The 22,019-nt window shown below is 46.7% G+C and overlaps 1 long non-coding RNA gene across 1 annotated transcript; it reads left to right on the top strand.

The window, feature by feature from the left end:
• The first annotated feature begins 4,790 nt into the window (after positions 1-4,790).
• On the top strand, positions 4,791-5,795 carry LOC148117176 (uncharacterized). Its single transcript, XR_015737109.1, has 2 exons — positions 4,791-5,155; positions 5,501-5,795. It is a non-coding gene; the product is annotated as an uncharacterized LOC148117176 (long non-coding RNA).
• Positions 5,796-22,019: the final 16,224 nt, after the last annotated feature.

Here is a 22,019-nt window from a genome sequence, read left to right as displayed (position 1 = left end):
GGAAACGCGGCGGGGAGAGGCGGAAGGGAGGGAGAGAGGCGACGACCACGTGGACGGTCTTCCCCCTCGAGGGACGTGAGGGGGGGCGCACCGCGGACCCACGACGCTCGGGAGGGCCGGACCTCGGGGACGGGGAGAGTCATCGACCGGAGCCCCCGCCGCCGGCAACCGGAGGAGAGCGGGCACGCAACACGCTGGGGTATCTCGCCGCCAGGCGCCCAACCCGGCGCGGATGGCGGTTCCCCACACGTGCGACGCGAGCGCCCTTCCCGGAGGACGGACGACGGGGCCGGAAGAGTCCCCAGACGCACCTCGGCCGACGGACCCACCGTCAACAGCCGCAGACCGCGGACGACGCCCGCTAAGCCTCTTTCCCTCGCGAGGTTCCCCGAAACGCGCGGGGGCCTCCTCTTCTTTCCCCACTCGCACAGACCCCACCTTCGAGACAGACGCGCCCGCCGCCGCCGAAGGACCTCCGGCGGCGACGGGCCCCGACGCGTCCGGCGACGCGCCGGAGACGACCGACCGCCGTTTCTCCAAAGGCCGCGCCCGAGAGAGAGGTCACGGGCCCGCGACGCCAGAACCGGATCCCCGGCCCCGAGGAGGGACGGGTCACCGCTGCTCCCCGATCGTGGGAACGCTGCCGGGGAGAGGGGGAGCGAGGCGACTCCACACGGCACGCCGCAACGAGCGACACACACGCACGCGACGCGCACGGCGAGGCCGCGGACGCGGGAACGGCAAAGACGGGGAAGCGCGGGAGGGACCGCTCGCGGCGGGCACGGACGGTGCGGACGGGTGGGACCCGGGAGCCCACCGCCACCCAGCCCCGCTCTTCCCGCTCGGCTCCGCGCCCCGTGGCGTGCGCACACCATCCCCCTCGGGGGAGCGGGGTGACCGGGGGGGGTCCCGCGGCGCTCGGGCGCGCGCACGACGCGGGCCCCTTCGTCCCCCGACCACGGGTAACAACATCCCAGGCTCCGGCACGGCACGCCGGCGTCACGGCACGCTCTCTTTTGCCCCGCGTGGTTCCTCCCCGGACTCGGAGCGAGGAGGCGCGGGCCGCAGCGGGCACACAAACGCTCGGGTTCCCCCCCCAAAAGTCGGGACGCGGCGAGGGGAACCCGGCCAGAGCTACGCGCATCGGGCGGGTCACGGGGCGGGCCGGGGCGACCCAAGGCGGGTCCGACGGGAGACCCCAAGCACGCCCTTTCATCGGATCGCTAGAGAAGGCACTTTTCTCGCTGAGGGCGGGCGGGACGGACCCGGCCCGACGAGCCCCCGGCCGCGGCAGCCCCAAGAGCGGGGGAAACGACGCTCGATGATCTCGAACGTGGCGAGGCGGGGGGGGTCTGCGGTATCGGTAAGGGCTTCTCTTTATCTTTTTCCTTCCGGGGGCGCATTCTCGAGCGTAACGCGGACAGGGGGGACCGGACCGAGAAAAAGCATAAACTACAAACTAGGTCCCCCGAGAGCCAGGCCTCTCCGGCACCACCCACCGGCCCTGCACCGGACGGGGAGGCATTCTAATCGTTTACCATTAAAACCCACCTCGAACGGTGAGAAGAACAGAAAGGCCGGCCGCGACAGCTCAACACCACCACACGGCGCTCAAAAGCCTACGGGAGAAGGCAGCGCGTGGTGGGCCGCTCGCCCGATCTCACAGGAGCTCGCGAGAGACGGTTCATCGTCCCCCGCTCACGGAGGGGGGGACGGACGCAGAGAGCCTCTTTCTTACCGCTCGCCTCGACCCCCACACGAACACACACCTTCGCAGAGGAACACCGCCGAAGGCCGGACCGCGCGCGGGAGGGCACACACGTCGGAGAAACGGGAAACGCCGCCGCCGCTCAGTACCGGGCACCTCTGAAGATCGGCCTGGAACGCTCCAGGAGCACCTCGAGGATCGCGAGCGAGACGCGCGCACACAAAGCCCGTTCGGGAAGGGCGTGTGACGCGGCACACATCGGCCAACCCTCTCCCGGCTCGGAGGGAGGAGGGCCGCACGGGCCACACACGGTGGGCGGAGCGAAACGCGCGAGGGGGGGCAGACGCCGGAGCCCCTGACGCGCCTCACGGGAGCCCCCACGAACCACAGCGGGGAGTGCGGGGGGGCTTTCACAGGGCTCGTGCCGGAGAGACCGCACCCCTGCCTTCCACACACCACCAGTCAAAGGTGGGGAGGACAGACGCGGGGCCCGCTGGCAGAACGAGAAGAGCGGCCGCCATTCGCCATGAATGTCCGTCCCTCGCCTGGCGCGGCTTAGGCCTCCGACCCGAATGAACACAGGGCGAGAGCACCACATCGATCGACAAGCGGAACCGGGGAGAAGCGAGCGAGAGAGGGCACCACAGACCCGACCGACTGCCACCAAAAAAAAAAAAACCCTTCACACACCACCTCCGAAACAAAAAAGAAAACCCTTCACACACACCACCTCCGAAACAAAAAAGAAAACCCTTCACACACACCAACTCCGAAACCAAAAAAAAAAAAAAAAAAAAGCGGAGTGGAGTGGGCCAGCCACAGGGGAAGAAAAGGTGTGCACTCGGGAGGCACATAAGCAAGCAGCAGAAAGCCGGGCTGGGTCACCCTTCCCCCCAAAGGCCTTATGGAGACTCGGGAGCTCCACAACCTGGGGATGGGAAAAAAAAGTGCACTCGGGAGTCACACGGGAACAGGGGACTGGGGCACCCACCCAGTCCGTGGAGACTCGGGAGCTCCACCGCCTGCTGATCCCCAAAAGGAAAAAAAAAGAAAACCCTTCACACACCACCTCCGAAACAAAAAAGAAAACCCTTCACACACCACCTCCGAAACAGAAAAGAAAACCCTTCACACACCACCTCCGAAACCAAAAAAAAAAAAAAAGCGGAGTGGAGTGGGCCAGCCACGGGGGAAGAAAAGGTGTGCACTCGGGAGGCACATAAGCAAGCAGCAGAAAGCCGGGCTGGGTCACCCTGCCCCCCAAAGGCCTCATGGAGACTCGGGAGCTCCACAACCTGGGGATGGGGAAAAAAAAAAAGAAAACCCTTCACACCTCCACCTTCAAAACCAAACACAATGGTGGTGGTCGCGGGGAAGAAGCGGTGTGTGCACTCGGGAGGCACATAAAAGCAGGCAGCAGAAGGCCGGGCTGGTTCACCCTTCCCCCCAAGGCCTCATGGAGACTCGGGAGCTCCATAACCTGGGGGTGGAGAAAACAGTGCACTCGGGAGGCACACAGGGGACCCACCCAGTCCGTGGAGACTCGGGAGCTCCATCTGATCCCCAAAAGAAACTTGGAAAAAAAAAAAAAAAAAGCACCGGGACGGTAAGGGAAGAGCACCGGGAGGCAAGTCCCACCATCCAAACTGCACGGGTGACAACCACGAAGCGGGAACGCCTGACACGCCACGTAGGTTGGGTTAAACGGGAAAAACGACCCAGCGAGGCTCGGAAGAGACCGCAACCTACAGAGTCCTTTCATGTCACCCACTTCAAGGACAGCGTGTCAGCACCTATCTGCAGGTACAATAAGGACAGATAGCAACCACTAGAAGAATGACACCAGGTACAGGGAGCAATTCACAGACCACAGGGGACTCCTGAAAGTGAGGCTGGGTGACATGTCCCAAAAATGTCCCCATAAACAAGAGAACCGACCCTCAAAGGAACAACTGGTCGACCTCATGACCATGAAAGGACCGAGAGAGCGAGGTGGACATGCCACAAAGCCGGGCGCCCAGCCTCCTCCCGGCCGAGGACCCTGCGACCAGCCGCTAGGGATGGAGCAGGGCAAGAAAAAAAAAATACCTGACGGTACAGGAAACCGGGGACCAGTGAACAGAGAACAGAGAAGCCGTGACCGCAGCCTCCTCTCGGCCTCGAGACGACGAGGCCCGCCTCTGAGGACCGAGAGTTCTGGCAAGGAGAAAAACAAAAGAAAAAAAAGAAAAAAATGCTCCGAGGCCACCCAACGAGTACGGACCAGGGAGGCGAGAAAGCCGTCGAGACCACAGTCTCCTCTCGCCCTCAGGATGGCGAGGCCCACCGCTGAGGACCGAGGAAAAAATAAATAAATCAATAAATCAATAAATAAATAAATAAATAAATAAATAAATAAATAAAGCTCCGAGACCCCCAACGAGTCCGGACCAGGGAGGAGAGAAAGCCGGGACCACAGCCTCCTCTCGGCCTCAGGATGGCGAGGCCCGCCGCCGAGGACCGAGGGTTCTGACAAGGAGGAAAATAATCAAAAGCTCCGACACCCCCAACGAGTCCGGGCACGGGCGGCGGGGAAGAGCCGTGATCAACCAGCGCCCCCTCTCGGCCTCGGGTCGCCGGGGACCCAGGGCTCTCTCTCTCTTAGAGAGAAAAGGCGAGGGAAAGACAGCTTTGAAAGCCGGGGTACTTCACCCATCCTGGGCCTGGCCGGACCCGACACCTAGCGGTGGGACGACGCGAACGACTCAAGCCTTCTGGTCGACCCGCTCAAGTCTCCCGGCACCCTCCCCAGCCGTGGCTTTCGTTCGGTTCCATCCCAGACGCACCCATAGGCGACTCTTCCGGCACAACCTCCTACACAGAGACCGTCCCCAAGCACGACACCGACCGCGGGACACGCCCGCCCGCCAGCCGGGACTCTCGTCACTCTTTCCGCCTCACAAAAGCCACTTCGCCCTCCTTGTCGGCGACCGAGGACCAGGAGCGTTGCACAAAACGGCCAACACCGCTAGGTGGCGCCCGACGACCCACCCGACCCACAGAGATCGCTCGCTCGCTCGCTCGCTCGCTCTCGCTCGCTCGCTCGGCCGCGGCGCGCGAGCCTTCTCTGGCGCGACAGAGTGTCCTCCCACGCTCACGCCCGGAGGTGACACGCACCCACGACAGGGCAGGGGACTCCCCGTCGTCGGTTCCCCCACACCCCATCCCCGAACATGGGTGAACGCGGGCTGGCCGGGACGGACGTTCGGGAGGAGCCACGGACGCTCAGGCTACGAAAACGAAAGGAGAAACCGAGACCACAGGCAGCTAGCTAGGAAAACAGGCCAATCGCTCTCCCTCGTGGAGAGGGAGGGAGGGAGGGAGGCTCACGGGAAACAAAGAGTGCGTCTCCACGATCAGTGACAGTATTAAGTGGGCCAGTCGAGGGGCTGCGACACTTAGAGCACGGTGAGAGGGAGAGACCGAGGGACTGAGGGAGACCGAGGACCGAGGGAGGGAGGGAGGTGGCCATGGCAGGCAGTCTCCTGCCATCCGAGTCTCCTTTCAAAGACATAGACTTCACCTTGGCCACTGCTTACTTGCTTGCTTGCTTGCTTGCTTGCTTGCTTGCTTGCTTGCCTGCTTGCTTGCCTGCTTGCTTGCTTGCAGTTCTTTTTCTCCACACCACTCCCCACACCCCCGGCACCTACTTCTCAGACTAAATACCGAGTCAGAGAAAATGAAAACAGTCGTGGAATAATGTGTTTGTTTGTGTGTGTGTTTTAAAATATCTCCATTGGATTTCATTTCCAGGAATAATAGGGTCATGCGGATCTGTTGTGAACATTTTCACTTAGGACGGAGAAAATTAAAAGGTCGTTTGATGGATTTCTGGTGGAGGGTCTATTTCCCACCGCGATGAAGATGATCTCCTGATCCTTGTACTTTCAGTTTCTGAGTGCTGCTGGCATGACAGACACGGGCCCTCACACGCGCGTTGACGAGACAGTACTGACTGAGTGACAGCATGGAGCCCGTAGGACAAGGCTTCGGCTTCCCCTTCCCCTCCCACATAAACCAGAAAAATAAATAAATAGATCAATAAATACCCAGAGGCAGAAACATGGAAGCAGCTTCTCAGACCCTTTAGAGAAGGCTCCTGAGGTCTGACTGGGGTGACACACGTGGCAGAGGAGACGACTAGGCCAGGGCTCCTCCCTTCACAACCATCATCCAGGCCCCCAGCACTGCCTGCCTGCCTTCCTCCCTCCCTCCTTCCCTCCTTTTATAAATGCCAGGTTATTTATTTTAATTGACTTATTTTTAATTGCGTTGGGAGGCTAGACATTTTTGGGTTTTCGGGAGTGGACAGACATACGAAAGGAAGGAAGGAAGGAAGGAAGGAAGGAAGGAAGGAAGGAAGGAAGGAGAGAAAGGATCAGAGCAGTGAATATACAGGTGCACAGTCATTACACCAAGGTGGACTGCAGATAGAAAATAAAGAGGAAGAAAAAAAAATAGAATGTCACCAAAAGGTCAGCCTGGTCTATAAAAGTGAGTTCCAGGACAGTCAGAGCTATTATATGAAATTGCCCGAGTTCAAATCAGCAATTTCCAAACTCCAACAAGAATGTTTACAGGAAAGGCAACAGATAAAGGCCCATCAAAGAAGTCCAGTGGAGCTGTAGGCACACCCTTTGAAACTTCTCTATTGCAAGGTCACAGAGTTAGGAAAGGATCTTGACCTTAAACTTTCCTTAATAGTAAGTCTCTGTGTGTATCATACTCAAGTCAAGTGCCCTCAGAGCTCATGGAAGATGAAACAGAGCTCTACAATAAGAGATGGGTGTTGTGGGGGGGGATTCACTCAAGAAAATAAAAGCAAAGCCCTACACTAACCCTGGCACACAGTAAAATCAGTCCTATGAGGAAATTTTTAGCTCAAATTGCCCACGTTTTACAAAGGCTTCTAACCGGGAAGTGATGATGCATGCCTTTAGTTCCAGCACGCGGCCTGGTCTCCAAGAGCGAGTTCCAGGACTGACTCAAAAACTAGAGAGAAACCCTGTCACAAAAAAAGAACAAACAAACAAAAAATCTATTACATAAATCAATAGATGCATACATAGATGGAAGAATAGATGAGAGACAGACAGACAGACAGACAGACAGACAGACAGAGAGAGAGATAGACCCAAACCCCATCTTCTGTCTTCTGATGGTACCAGGCTCTCTCCCAGGGGTCACAGAGCAAGGTGGGCAGGCAGCAACGCAGGCAGTGCACGTGTATGATATCAAGCAAGCCTATATGTGATATATAGGGTCTAATAGGGTAATGTCAGTATTACATTGGGGTAGGTCTCAGGAGCACAAGAACCCAAATCTCTGATCACCAAATTCCCCAAATTCCCTGTCACCAGAAGAGGGCACTAGATCCCCACCATGTGGTTTCTGGAAATTCTCTGCAGTTCTGATTTTTTTCACTGTTCCTCCTGCTTGCATGCATTTAGTGAGAGAGTGGGCACCACTCCTCCCTGCTTCTCTGTGTGTCTGTGCCTGTCACATCCTGGATAGTCAGAGTGACCGCCACTTATGCCTGCCTGAGATGTAGCCGGCAACCCTGGCTGGGGCTGGGGGAAAGGGAGAGAGTGGATTCCACTGGAGAGCCATGGGCAGAGGCTCTGTGGATTCCCTGCAAGAGGCCTCACTGTTTCAGGTAAATCAGTGACCAGGTCTGAATCCAGGACAGACTCCAAAGCCAGAGAGAATCCCTGTCTCAGAAAACAAACAAACAAAAAAAATAAGTAAACTAATAGATAAATTGATAGCCAGGCAGAGACTCTGAGAGATGATAAAACACCTCAGAGATCAGGGAGCCCAAGGCAGGCAGGTCACTGCGAGTGTAAGGCTACCTTGTTCTGCAGACTGAGATTCAGGACAGGCAAAATGACACAGACGAACTCTGTTTAAAAAATAAAAAGGTGTTCAGTGCATGTCTTTAATCCCTGCACTAGGAGGCAGAGGCAGATGGATCTCTGTGAGTCTGAGGCCAGTCTTGTCTACAAAGTGAGTTCCAGGGCATACAAGGATACACAAGGAAACCCTAAGTTGAAAAACCACAAATAAACAAACAGATAATAACAATAAAAATATTTGAGAGTTCAAATAATTGACTTCATTCACAATAAAAAAATATGGATATCAAAATATCAAATGCACTTGAACACATTGACACAGGAGACCGCTTCCTAAATATAACCCCAGTAGCACAGACACTGAGAGAAACAAAATGAATACATGAGACCTCCTGACACTGAAAAGCTTCTGCAAAGCAAAGGACATGGCCAACAAGACAAAACGACGGCCTACACAATGGGAAAAGATCTTCACTAACCCCACATCAGACAGAGAGGTCTGGTCTCCACAATATACAAAGAACTCAAGAAATTGGTCATCTAAAGAACAAAGAATCCAATTTACAAAATGGAGTACAGACCTAAACAGAGAACTCTCAACGGAGGAATCTAAAATGGCTGACAGACACTGAAGAAAATGGTCAACATCCTTAGTCATCAGAGAAATGTACATCAAAACGAGTTTCTATGTCTCTTGGATGAAAGAAAGAAAGGAGTGCATCCCCACACCCCGGCTCAGTGTTTAGTATCACGTTCTGTTAATTTCTTGTACATTTAGTTTAATTTCACATTTTGTTCATCTCTCTTGGTCTGCACCAAGTGTTTCCCTGTGTGGGGTGGGACATGGAAGGTGTCCTATTTCAGAACATTTTATTTTACTTTGCTTTGAGACAGTCTTTCCAGTTGTGTAGAACTTAGTTTAATTCCAAATTTTTTAAAAAGATTTGTGGGTTTTTTTATTTTTTTAATATTTATTTATTTATGTACACAATATTCTGTCTCTGTGTATTCCTGAAGGCCAGAAAAGGGATCCAGACCTCATTACATATGGTTCATGAGCCAGCATGTGGTTCCTGGGAATTGAACTCAGGACCTTTGGAAGAGCAGGCAATGCTCTTAACCGCTGAGCCATCTCTCCAGCCCTAAAGAATTTTTTATGGTTTGTTTAACTTTATTTTACATGCAGTGGCATGAATGTGTCAGATCATCCAGAAACTGGATTTACAATCACTTATGTGCTGCTGCCATGTGGGTCCTGAGAATTGAACCCACTTCTTCAGGAAGAGCCACCAAACCATTTCTCCAGGCCTTCCTTTAATTTAACAAATTTATTGGTGTGTCTCTAGGTGTGCCTCTCTCTCTCTCTCTCTCTCTCTCTCTCTCTCTCTCTCTCTCTCTCTCTGTGTGTGTGTGTGTGTGTGTGTGTGTGTGTGTGACTCTGTGTGTCTGTGGGGTGGCCTTTGACTTTACCAAGGTGAACACATTCAAGAGAAGAAATGGTGATTTACAGATAGAACATAAAAAACAAAACAAAACAAAAGATAGCTTGATCTTTAAAAGTGAGTTCCAGGAAAGCCAAGGCAAGGCTATTACCTGAAATTGACTGAATTCATATCAGCAATTTCTCAATTCCAACAAGAATGTTTACAGAGAAGTCAAGAAAGAAAAAAAACAAATCTTGTTGAATGAAGTGCCAGAGTCAAAGGCCTGCTCCACTACCTGCCAACCCTGGCTGTATTTTGAATCTCATATTTGATTTCTCTCTCCACGTACATTGAGTTTAATATGTGTGAAGGCAGACTGAAGAAAACAATCAAGAAAAAGAGAAAATATGAGGAGTGGGACAAAACAGAGATCTAGAATGGGAGAGAGAGGGAGAGAGAGAGAGGGGGGGAGAGAGAGAGAGAGAGAGCGTGAGCGCATTCACGTCAGTCCTGTGAGAAAACCACCTCAGTCCTTTGAAGAAATTTATAAGTCTCATTGCCTACCATTCTAAAAATTAAAACCATCTACTTGGGTGGTGGCGACGGCGCATTCCTTTATTCCCGGTTCTCAGCCTATTCTACAAGAGCTACTTCCAGGACTGGGTCCAAAGCCAGAGAGAAGAAAAGTTTGTGATTTACTTAACTTCATTATATGTGCAATGGTGTGAGGGTGTCAGATCACCCCGAAACTGCATTTACAATCACTTATGTGCTGCCATCTGGGTGCTGGGAATTGAACTCAGGACCTTTGGAAAAGCAGGCAATGCTCTTAACCGCTGAATCATCTCTCCAGCCCTAAAGAATTTTTTATGGTTTATTTAACTTTATTTTACGTGCAGTGGCATGAATGTGTCAGATCCTCTTGAAACTGGATTTACAGTCACTTATGTGCTGCTGCCATGTGGGTCTTGGGAATTGAACTCACTTCTTCAGGAAGAGCCACCGAGCTCTTCAAGGTGTTTTACAGATAGAAAATAAGAAAAACAAGACAAAAACAAACAGATAGCCTGATCTTTAAAAGTGAGTTCCAGGACAGTCAGGACTATTACATGAAATTGCCTGAGTTCAAATCAGCAATTTCTCAATTCCAACAAGAATGTTTACAGAGAAGTCAAGAAAAAAAAAACCAACAAATCAGGTTGAATGAAGTGCCAGAGTCAAAGGCCTGCTCCACTACCTGCCAACCCTGGCTGTATTTTGAATCTCATATTTGGTTTCTCTCTCCACGCACATTGAGTTTAATACATGTGAAAGGCAGACTGAAGGAAACAATCAAGAAAAAGAGAAACCATGAGGAGTGGGACAAAATAGAGATCTAGAATGGGAGAGAGAGAGAGAGAGAGAGAGAGAGAGAGAGAGAGCGCATTCACTTCAGTCCTGTGAGAAAACCACCTCAGCCTCATTTATAAGTCTCATTGCCCACCATTCTAAAAATTAAAACCATCTAGCTGGGTGGTGGTGGCGGCGCATTCTTTTATTCCTGGTTCTCAGCCTATTCTACAAAAGCTACTTCCAGGACAGGCTCCAAAGCCAGAGAGAAGAAATGTTTGTGATTTACTTAATTACATTACATGTGCAATGGTGTGAGGGTGTCAGATCACCCAGGAACAGCATTTACAATCACTTATGCGCTGCCATGTGGGTGCTGGGAATTGAACTGAGATATCTCTCCTGAAAATTGAACTCAGGACCTCTGGAAGAAGAGCCAGTTCTCTTAAACTCTGAGCTATTTCTTCAGCCCTTGTTTGTTTCTTTAATTTAGGAAAAAGAATACTGTATTATTTTAATGCATGAGCACTCTCTCTGCACCCACTTCCATTCACCAGGAGAGTGCACTAGATCTCCACCCTGTGGTTTCTGGTAATTTCAGAAATTCCATCTCTGCACTTCTGATACTTTCCTTGTCCATGAAGAGGACATGAATAACATTAAAAATCAAAATCCCCTGGCAGTATTTCTTTGCCAAATGCATGACAGTTCTATATGAGACCACCCCGTAGCATTGTTTTATTTCATTTATTTTGTGATTTCTGACTCTCTCGTACATTGAGTTTAACTTCAGATTTTATTTGTTTTTCTCAGTGTTCCCATGTCTATCCCCGTGAGTGCGTGTGTGAGAGTGTGTGCCTGTGTGCGTGCGTGCGTGTGTGTGTGTGTGTGTGTGTGTGTGTGTGTGTCTGTGTCTATGTTTAGGTATATGTGTGGGGGATTACAATTCAAACTATTTTAGTGAAGGCCCTTTGCAGACAAGACAGCATGGCTGTTAACTTCACCAAGATGAAAGCTTTTAGAAGGCTGCCTTTGGTAACCACCATGAGAGCTGACCTCAACAAGATGGTAGACACCATGAGGCATATTTTCAAGGTCCATTTCTTTTTCTGTCTCCTAGCCTCTAGAGCACCATGATTTGAATGCAGTGTCTCCAGATTCTCCAGCTATACATGCAAAGAAAGATACCATAAACCTTTAGCCTCCTGTCTAGGGTGAGAGGATTCAAAAGAAAAGAAAAAAAAGAAAGGAAAAGAAAAGAAAAGAAAGGAAAAGAAATGAAATGTGAAAGACAGACTGAGGGGAAAAAATTCAAGAAAAACAGAGAAGTTCCCATGAGGAATGGGACAAAGCAAAGATCTAGAGCGAAAGAGAGAGAGTGAAAGAGAGGGAGAGAGAGAGGAAAGAGAGAGGAGAGAGAGAGAGAGAGAGAGAGAGAATTCCCTCAAACAAACAAAAAAAAACCAAAAACAAAACAAAAAAAAACACACCCTTACAGAACACCTGGCACACAGTGATCTCAGTCCTTTGAGAAAATTTATAAGTCCCATTGCCCACCATTGGAAAAAAAAATATCCATCTGGGTAATGGTGGCAGTGCATTTCTTTATTCTCAGTTCTCGGCCCTCAGATCAGGAGAGACAGAGGCAGGCAGATTGCTGTGAGTTTGAGGCTACCTTGTTTTGCAGTGTGAGTTTCAGGACAGGCAAATGACAGACACAGAGAAACCCTGTCTTGAAAAAGAAGTGTGTTTAGGAGGCAGAGGTAGAGGCAGAGGCAGCTAGATCTGTGTGAGTCTAAGGCCAGCCTTGTCTATAAAGTGAGTTCCAGGGCAAACAAGGATACACAGGGAACCCCAAGGTAGAAAAACCACTAATAATAATAATAATAATAATAATAATAATAATAATAATAATAATAATAATAATCTAAGAGCTCAATTCATTGACTTCAACCACAATTCAAAAATTAAAAAATAAAACAAAGAGTGTGTCTGATCAATCAGGATCAGTGAAAGGACTATGCGGGCCAAGGGGCTGCCACAATTATGACTTGTTAAGAGGGAGGAACTGGGGGGTGGGGGAGGGAGGGAGGGAGGCAACAAAGGCAGTTTCTTGCCACCTGAATGCCTTTCAAAGACATTTCACCATAACAACCACTTGCTTCCTTTCTTGGGGATCTTTTTCACAGTTGTGTTTGTACAGCCCCACACCCCACTTCTCAAACTAAAAGTCCAAGTGTGAGAAAACCAAAACAGTCATGGAAAAATTCCCACTTGGATACCTTTTCCAAAAACAACAGTAACAAAAATATGTATACCTAAGCAGACCGATCAAGTTGTAGCCTCACCCTTGACTGGTTCAGCAAGGAGTTCTGGCTGTTAGGAAGAGCTGGTGACCTTGAACTTTCCTAGTCTGTAAAATCTGGAGTCCCACGCCTACCCCGTGCCCTCAGGGGACAGGAGTGGAGGCCAGGGCCCCTGCCTTGGGCGATCTCCTAGATCAGCTACAGGCTCTTATCGTTCCTGGGCCTGCTTAGAGAAAGACATGATGAGATGCAGAGAAAATTAAAACAGCCATGAAATGCTATGAAAAATTCCCACTTGGACATCATTTCCAGGAATATTGGCACAGTGAATTGATTGTTTGGAACATTTTCACTTCAGACAGAAAAAAATTTAAAAATGTCATTTTATTCTCAGACCCTTTACAGCTCCTGAGGAATGGGGTCACAGCAGACATGGCAGAGGATGTAACTAGGCCAGGGCTCCCTTCTCAACCACCAACCAGGCCCCCAGCACTGCCTTCCTTTGTTCCGTGGTTTTTTCATTTTCTTGCTTTTAATCTTCTGTCTTTCTTTTCTCTTTCTTTCTTTCTTTCTTTCTTTCTTTCTTTCTTTCTTTTTTTTTCTTTTGGTTCAACATGTATACATTTTTGTAATTTGGTATGGGGTCTTTTCTATACAACCTGTCTCCAATTCAAGGAGGGCCACCTGCCTCTGTCTCTTAGATGATAGAAGAAAAGGGGTGTACCACAGCAACCCAGCTTTGTGTTTCGTATGTTGTTCAATTAAATTCTTGTACATGTAGTTTAATTTCAATTTTGGTTTGTTTTGTTTTTCGAGACTGGGTTTCCCTGCATAACAGTCCTAGCTGTTCTTGGAACTAGCTCCTTTCTTGAAGCCCTGGCTGGCCTCTAACTCCCAGGGATTCACCTGCCTCTGCCTCCTGTGTGCTGGGAATAAAGGCATGAGACACCACTGCCCGGCCAATTTCAAATTCTATTTAAATCTCTCGATGTGCCTTCTGTATGTGGGGGAGACAGGGAAGGTGTCATATTTTAAAACATTTTCATAACTGCACTTAGCACTGCACTCTTTTACATTTTATTTTACTTTAAATTGAGACAGTATTTCTAGTTCTGTGGGACTTAATTTAAATTAAGAGTGTGTGTGTGTGTGTGTGTGTGTGTGTGTCTGTGTGTCTGTGTGTCTGTGTGTGTGTGTGTGTGTAGATAGGGTGGCTTTTGACCTCAACAGATGAAGGCATTTAAGGGCACTGGCTCCATATTTGACAGAGGCAGGATCTCTGGGAGTTTTAGGCCAGCCTGGTCTACAAGAAAGGAGCTAGTTCCAAGAAAAGTCTCCAAAGCAACAGAGAAACCCTGTCTTGTAAAGCAAAACACAAAACCAAACAAAAAAATAAATAAAATGAGAGAGAGAGAGAGAGAGAGAGAGAGAGAGAGAGAGAGAATGTGAACTTACAGATAGGAACCAAGAAAAAAAAACAGAATGTCACGAAGAAGACAGCCTGGTCTGTAAAGTGAGTTCCAGGACAGCTAGGGCTGTTATACAGAGAAACCATGCCTCAAAAATTAATAAAAGAAGGAAAGAAAGAAAGAAAGAAAGAAAGAAAGAAAGAAAAGAAAGAAAAGAAAAGAAAACAAAGGCAGTTTTTATTTTTTTTTCTCTTTTTATGCCAGGTCATTTATTTTAATTTTAGTTTTTCTTTTAAGATTGTATTTGCAGCAGCAGTGTTCAGAAAGAAGTGCTGGACCATGTAGTGTAATAGTTTGTCTGAAACATAAATAAAAAGACAGGTCCTGTCTCAAAAAAAAAAAATCCAGTTAAAACGTGAAATAAAACAAAGAAGGGGCTTTTGGTTTTGTTTTGCTTTGTTTTTTTCTAAGGAACCTGAAAATGACTAAATTCAACAATTTTTCAACTTCAGCAAGAAGGTAGTCTTTCCCAGCTCCAACAAGAGTGCAGTAAATAGGCATTTCTAGGCCCTGTCAACAGAAGAGGGCACTTGATTCCCACCACGTGGTTTCTGGAAATTGTTTATGGGGCAGCTTTTGAACTCAAAAAGATGAAAACATTCAAAGGGAAGGGTTCCATATCTGGAAGAGGCTGGTGGATCTCTGGGATAGTTTTGAGGCCAGCCTCAAACTAGTTCCAAAGACAGGATCCAAAGCAACAGAGAAACCCTGCCTTGACTCAAAAATCAAAACAAAAACACAAACAAAAAATAAATAAAACATAAAATAAAAAAACAGCTCACAAATCACAATCCCAGAGAACCTAGACAACAACAAGGACCCTAAGAGAGACATATATAGATCTAATCTACACGAGTAGTAGAAAAAGACAAGATCTCCTTGGAGCATGGGAACCTTGGGAGGGGGTTGAAGAGGAGAGGAGAGGCAGGGAGGGAAAGCAGAGAAAAATGTTGGGCTTGACAAAAATAAATAAAAGAAACAAGTAAAGCCAGGTGGTGGTGGTGGTACACGCTTTTAATCCCAGCACTCAGGAGGCTGAGGCAGGTGAATCTTTGTGAGTTTGAGGCCAGCCTGGTCTACAAGAGTTAGTTCCAGCCCAGGCTCCAAAGCTACAGAGAAACCCTGTCTTGAAAAACCAAAAATAAATGAATAAATAAATAAAATAGGCATGGATTTAAAAAAACTCAAATGCAAACTAAGTAGAAAGAAATACTTTCAGTATGCCATTCAACAATTAGGGAAACCTATTATCCCAGCACTTAGGAGACACAGGAAGAAGAACATCAGTGAGTTAAAATCCAGACTCATCTTCCAAGTTAGAACACGAGACTCGTGCACTGTCTCATAGGTCCAACACTCCCATGGTCAAGTTTCTCGAAACAAGGAGACAGTTCATAATGTCTGCTTCTTTCCTTTCTTCCTTCCCTCCTTCCTTCCTTCCTTCTTTTTTTTTTTTTTTGGTTTAACTTTTATATACGTTTTAGATTTGGAATGAGGGCCTCTCTATGAAGCCTGGGAATTCACAAGAGACCTGCCTCTGTCTCTTGGATGACAGAATGAAAGGTCTGCACCACCACAACCTGGCTCAGCGTTTAGTATCTCGTTCTGTTAATTTCTTGTACATTAAGTTTAATTTCAAATTTTGTTCGTATCTCTTGGTCTGCACCAAGTGTGTCCCTGTGGGGGGTGGGGCAGGGAAGGTATCCGATTTCAGAACACTTTATTTTACTTAGATTCGAGACAGTCTTTGCAATTGTGTAGGACTAAGTTTAATTTCAAATTTTTAAAGAATATTTTTATGATTTATTTAACTTTATTTTACATGCAGTGGCGTGAAACTGGATTTACAATCACTTATGAGCTGCTGCCATGTCGGGGGTAGGTCTCAGGAGCACAAGAACCGAAATCTCTGATGTCTTCCCTGTCACCAGAAGAGGGCACTAGATCCCCACCATGTGGTTTCTGGAAATTCCAGAAATTCCATCTCTTCAGTTCTGATTGTTTTCATTGTTCTGCCTGCATGCCTGCACTTAGTGAGAGAGTGGGCACCACCCACCCTGCTTCTCTGTGTGTCTATGCCTGTCACATCCTGGATAGCCAGAGTGCCCGCCACCTATGCCTGTCTAAGATGTAGCCGGCAGCCCTGGTTGTGGCTGGGGGAAAGGGTGAGAGTGGTTCCCCTGGAGGGCCCTGGGCAGAGGCTCTGCGGATTCCCTGCAAGAGGCCTCACTGCTTCAGGTACAGCTGTGACCAGGTCTGAATCCAGGACAGACTCCAAAGCCAGAGAGAATCCCTGTCTCACAAAACAAATAAAAAAAAAAAAATAAGTAAACTAATAGATAAATTGATAGCCAGGTAGAGACTCAGAGAGATGATAAAACACCTCAGAGATCAGGGAGCCCAAGGCAGGCAGGTCACTGCGAGTGTAAGGCTACCTTGTTCTGCAGACTGAGATTTCAGGACAGGCAAAATGACACAGACAAAGTCTGTTTTTATTTATTTATTTATTTATTTTTAAAAAAGGTGTTTAGAGCATGCCTTCAATCCCTGCACTAGGGCAGAGACAGCTGGATCTCTGTGAGTCTGAGGCCAGCCTTGTCTACAAAGTAAGTTCCAGGGGCATACAAGGATACACAAGGAAACCCTAAGTTGAAAAACCACAAATAAACCAACAGATAAACAGAAAATAACAATAAAAATATTTGAGAGTTCAAATAATTGACTTCATCCACAATAAAAAATTATAGAAATCAAAATATCAAACGCACTTGAACGCATTGACACAGGAGACCGCTTCCTAAATATAACCCCAGTAGCACAGACACCGAGAGAAACAAAATGAATACATGAGACCTCCTGACACTGAAAAGCTTCTGTAAAGCAAACGACATGGCCTACAAGGCAATACGACGGCCTACACAATGGGAAAAGATCTTCACTAACCCCACATCAGACAGAGGTCTGGTCTCCACAATATACAAAAAACTCAAGAAATTGTCATCTAAAGAACAAAGAATCCAATTGACAAAATGGAGTACAGACCTAAACAGAGAACTCTCAACAGAGGAATCTAAAATGGCTGACAGACACTTAAGAAAATGTTCAACATCCTTCGTCATCAGAGAAATGTACATCAAAAGGAGTTTCTAGGACCAAGGAGAAAGTTCATAATGTCTCCTCCTTCCTTCCTTCCTTCCTTCCTTCCTTCCTTCCTTCCTTTCTTCCTTCCTTCCTTCCTTATTTTTTTTTTGGTTGAACTTTTATATATATATATATATATATATATATATATATATATATATATATTTTAAGTTTGGGGTGGGGGCCTCTCTACAAAGCATGGGATTTCACAGAGGTCCACCTGCCTCTGTCTCTTGGATGAAAGAATGAAAGGAGTGCATCCCCACACCCCGGCTCAGTGTTGAGTATCTCGTTCTGTTAATTTCTTGTACACTTAGTTTAATTTCAAATTTTGTTCATCTCCCTTGGTCTGCACCAAGTGTTTCCCTGTGGGGGGTGTGGCAGGGAAGGTGTCCTATTCCAGAACATTTTATTTTACTTTGCTTTGAGACAGTCTTTCCAGTTGTGTAGAACTTAGCTTAATTTCAAATTTTTAAAAAAAAAATTTAATTTTTTTAAATATTTATTTATTTTTATGTATACAATATTCTGTCTCTGTGTATGCCTGAAGGCCAGAAAAGGGATCCAGACCTCATTACAGATGGTTGCGAGCCAGCATGTGGTTGCTGGGAATTGAACTCAGGACATTTGGAAGAGCAGGCAATGCTCTTAAGCGCTGAGCCATCTCTCCAGCCCTAAGGACGTTTTTATGGTTTATTTAACTTTATTTTATGTGCAGTGGCATGAATGTGTCAAATCATCCAGAAACTGGATTTACAGTCACGTATTTATTTACTGCCATGTGGGTCCTGGGAATTGATCCCACTTCTTCAGGAGGAGCCACCAAGCCATTTCACCAGGCCTTCCTTTAATTTAACAAATTTATTTGTGTGTCTCTAGGTGTGCCTCTCTCTCTCTCCCCCCCCCCCCCGTGTGTGTGTGTGTGTGTGTGTGTGTGTGTGTGAGAGAGAGAGAGAGAGAGAGAGAGACTCTGTGTGTCTGTGGGGTGGCCTTTGACTTTACCAAGGTGAACACATTCAAGAGAAGAAATGGTGATTTACAGATAGAACATAAAAAAACAAAAAACAAAATCTAACAGATAGCCTGATCTTTAAAAGTGAGTTCCAGGACAGCCGAGGCAAGGCTATTACCTGAAATTGACTGAATTCATATCAGCAATTTCTCAACTCCAACAAGAATGTTTACAGAGAAGTCAAAAAAAAAATCAAATCATGTTGAATGAAGTGCCAGAATCAAAGGCCTGCTCCACTACCTGCCAACCCTGGCTGTATTTTGAATCTCATATTTGATTTCTCTCTCCACATACATTGAGTTTAATACATGTAAAAGGCAGACTGAAGAAAACAATCAAGAAAAACAGAAAACAATGAGGGAGAGAGAGAGAGAGAGAGAGAGAGAGAGAGAGAGAGAGAGAGAATGTGGATTTACAGATAGGAAATAAGAAAAAAAACAGAATGTCACAAAGAAGACAGCCTGGTCTGTCAAGTGAGTTTCAGGACAGCTAGGGCTGTTAGGCAGAGAAACCGTGCCTAAAAAATAATAAAAGAAGAAAGGAAAGAATGCAAGAAAGCAAGCAAGAGAGAGAGAAAGAAAGAAAGGAAGGAAGGAAGGAAGGAAGGAAGGAAGGAAGGAAGGAAGGAAGGAAGAGGAAAAAGGGAAAAAAGAAAGAAAGGGAAAAAACTCTGGGAGTTTTAGGCCAGCCTGGTCTACAAGAAAGGAGTTAGTTCCAAGAACGGTCCCCAAAGCAACAGAGAAACCCTGTCTTGTAAAGCAAAACACAAAACCAAACAAAAAGATAAATAAAATATGAGAGAGAGAGAGAGAGAGAGAGAGAGAGAGAGAGAGAGAGAGAAAATGTGAATTTACAGATAGGAAACAAGGAAAAAATAAAACAGAATGTCACCAAGAAGACAACCTGGTCTGTAAAGTGAGTTCCAGAACAGCTAGGGCTGTTATACAGAGAAACTATGCCTCAAAAATTAATAAAAGAAGGAAAGAAAACAAAAAAGAAAGAAAGAAAGAGAGAGAGAAAGAAAAGAAAAGAAAAGAAAAGAAAAGAAAAGAAAGACAGTTTTTTTTCTTTTTTTCCTTTTAATGCCAGGTCATTCATTTTAATTGTACTTTTTCTTTTAAGATTTTATTTGCAGCAGCAGTATTCAGAAAGAAGTGCTGGACCATGTAGTGTAATATTTTGTCTGAAACATAAATAAAAAGACAGGTCCTGTCTCAAAAAAAAAATCAAGTTAAAATGTGAAATAAAACAAAGAAGGGGATTTTTGTTTCGTTTTGTTTTGTTTTTCTAACAAACCTGAAAATGACTGAATTCAACAATTTTCCAACTTCAGCAAGAAGGTAGTTTTTCCCAGCTCCAACAAGAGAGCAACAAATATGCATGTCTAGGCCCTGTCACCAGAAGAGGTCATTAGATTCCCACCATGTGGTTTCTGGAAATTGTTTATGGGGTGGCTTTTGAACTCAACAAGATGAAAGCATTCAAAAGGAAGGTATTCGTATTTGGAAGAGGCATGTGGATCTCTGGGATTTTGAGGCCAGCCTCAAACTAGTTCCAAAGACAGGATCCAAAGCAACAGAGAAACCCTGCCTTGACTCAAAAATCAAAACAAAAACACAAACAAACAAAAAAATAAAACATAAAATAAAAAAAAAACAGCTGGCAAATCACAATCCCAGAGAACCTAGACAACAACGAGGACCCTAAGAGAGACATATATAGATCTAATCTACATGAGTAGTAGAAAAAGACAAGATCTCCTTGGAGCATGGGAACCTTGGGAGGGGGTTGAAGAGGAGAGGAGAGGCAGGGAGGGGAAGCAGAGAAAAATGTTGGGCTTGACAAAAATAAATAAAAGAAACAAGTAAAGCCAGGTGGTGGTGGTACACGCCTTTAATCCCAGCACTCAGGAGGCAGAGGCAGGTGAATCTTTGTGAGTTTGAGGCCAGCCTGGTCTACAAGAGTTAGTTCCAGCCCAGGCTCCAAAGCTACAGAGAAACCCTGTCTTGAAAAACCAAAAATAAATGAATAAATAAATAAAATAGGCATGGATTTTAAAAAACTCAAATGCAAACTCAGTAGAAAGAAATACTTTCAGTATGCCATTCAAGAATTAGGGAAACCTATTATCCTAGCACTTAGGAGACACAGGAAGAAGAACATCAGTGAGTTAAAATGCAGACTCATCTACCAAGTTAGAACACGAGACTCGTGCACTGTCTCATAGGTCCAACACTCCCATGGTCAAGTTTCTCGAAACAAGGAGACGGTTCATAATGTCTGCTTCTTTCCTTTCTTCCTTCCCTCCCTCCCTCCTTCCTTCCTTCCTTCCTTCCTTCCTTCCTTCCTTCTTTCTTTTTTTTTTGTTTAACTTTTATATACGTTTTAAATTTGGAATGAGGGCCTCTCTATGAAGCCTGGGATTCACAGAGGAACACCTGCCTCTGTCTCTTGGATGATAGAATGAAAGGTCTGCACCACCACACCCTGGCTCAACATTTAGTATCTCGTTCTGTTAATTTCTTGTACATGACGCTTTATTTCAAATTTTGTTTGTATCTCTTGGTCTGCACCAAATGTGTCCCTGTGGGGGGTGGGGCACGGAAGGTATCCGATTTCAGAACACTTTACTTTACTTAGATTCGAGACAGTCTTTCCAGTTGTGTAGAACTAAGTTTAATTTTCAATTTTTAAAAAATATTTTTATGATGTATTTAACTTTATTTTACATGCAGCGGCGTGAAACTGGAGTTACAATCACTTATGAGCTGCTGCCATGTCGGGGGTAGGTCTCAGGAGCAGAAGAACCCAAATCTCTGATGTCTTCCCTGTCACCAGAAGAGGGCACTAGATCCCCACCATGTGGTTTCTGGAAATTCTCTGCAGTTCTGATTGTTTTCATTGTTCTTCCTGCATGCCTGCATTTAGTGAGAGAGTGGGCATCACTCTTCCCTGCTTCTCTGTGTGTCTGTGCCTGTCACTTCCTGGATAGCCAGAGTGCCCGCCACCTATGCCTGCCTGAGATGTAGCCGGCAGCCCTGGCTGGGGCTGGGGGAAAGGGAGAGAGTTTTTTTAAACTCTGTTTTTAAAAAAAAGTGTTCAGTGCATGCTTTTAATCCCTGCACTAGGGGCCAGAGGCAGATGGATCTCTGTGAGTCTGAGGCCAGTCTTGTCTACAAAGTGAGTTCCAGGGCATACAAGGATACACAAAGAAACCCTAGGTTGAAAAACCACAAATAAACTAACAGATAAACAGATAATAACAATAAAAACATTTGAGAGTTCAAATAATTGACTTCATCCCCAATAAAAATTATAGAAATCAAAATATCAAATGCACTTGAATGCATTGGCACAGGAGACCGCTTCCTAAATATAACCCCAGTAGCACAGACACTGAGAGAAACAAAATGAATACATGAGACCTCCTGACACTGAAAAGCCTCTGTAAAGCAAAGGACATGGCCAACAAGACAAAACAAGGGCCTACACAATGGGAAAAGATCTTCACTAACCCCACATCAGACAGAGGTCTGATCTCCGCAATATACAAAGAACTCAAGAAATTGGTCATCTAAAGAACAAAGAATCCAATTGACAAAATGGAGTACAGACCTAAACAGAGAACTCTCAACAGAGGAATCTAAAATGGCTGACAGACACTGAGAAAATGTTCAACATCTTTCGTCATCAGAGAAATGTACATCAAAAGGAGTTTCTAGGACCAAGGAGACAG

The sequence above is a fragment of the Myodes glareolus genome, unplaced genomic scaffold (genome assembly GCF_982192425.1).
Source record: "Myodes glareolus unplaced genomic scaffold, mMyoGla1.1 HAP1_SCAFFOLD_37, whole genome shotgun sequence".
NCBI lineage: Eukaryota > Metazoa > Chordata > Mammalia > Rodentia > Cricetidae > Myodes > Myodes glareolus.
The sequence above is the reverse complement of the archived record's forward strand: the minus strand, read 5'-3'. Positions and strand labels throughout refer to the sequence as shown.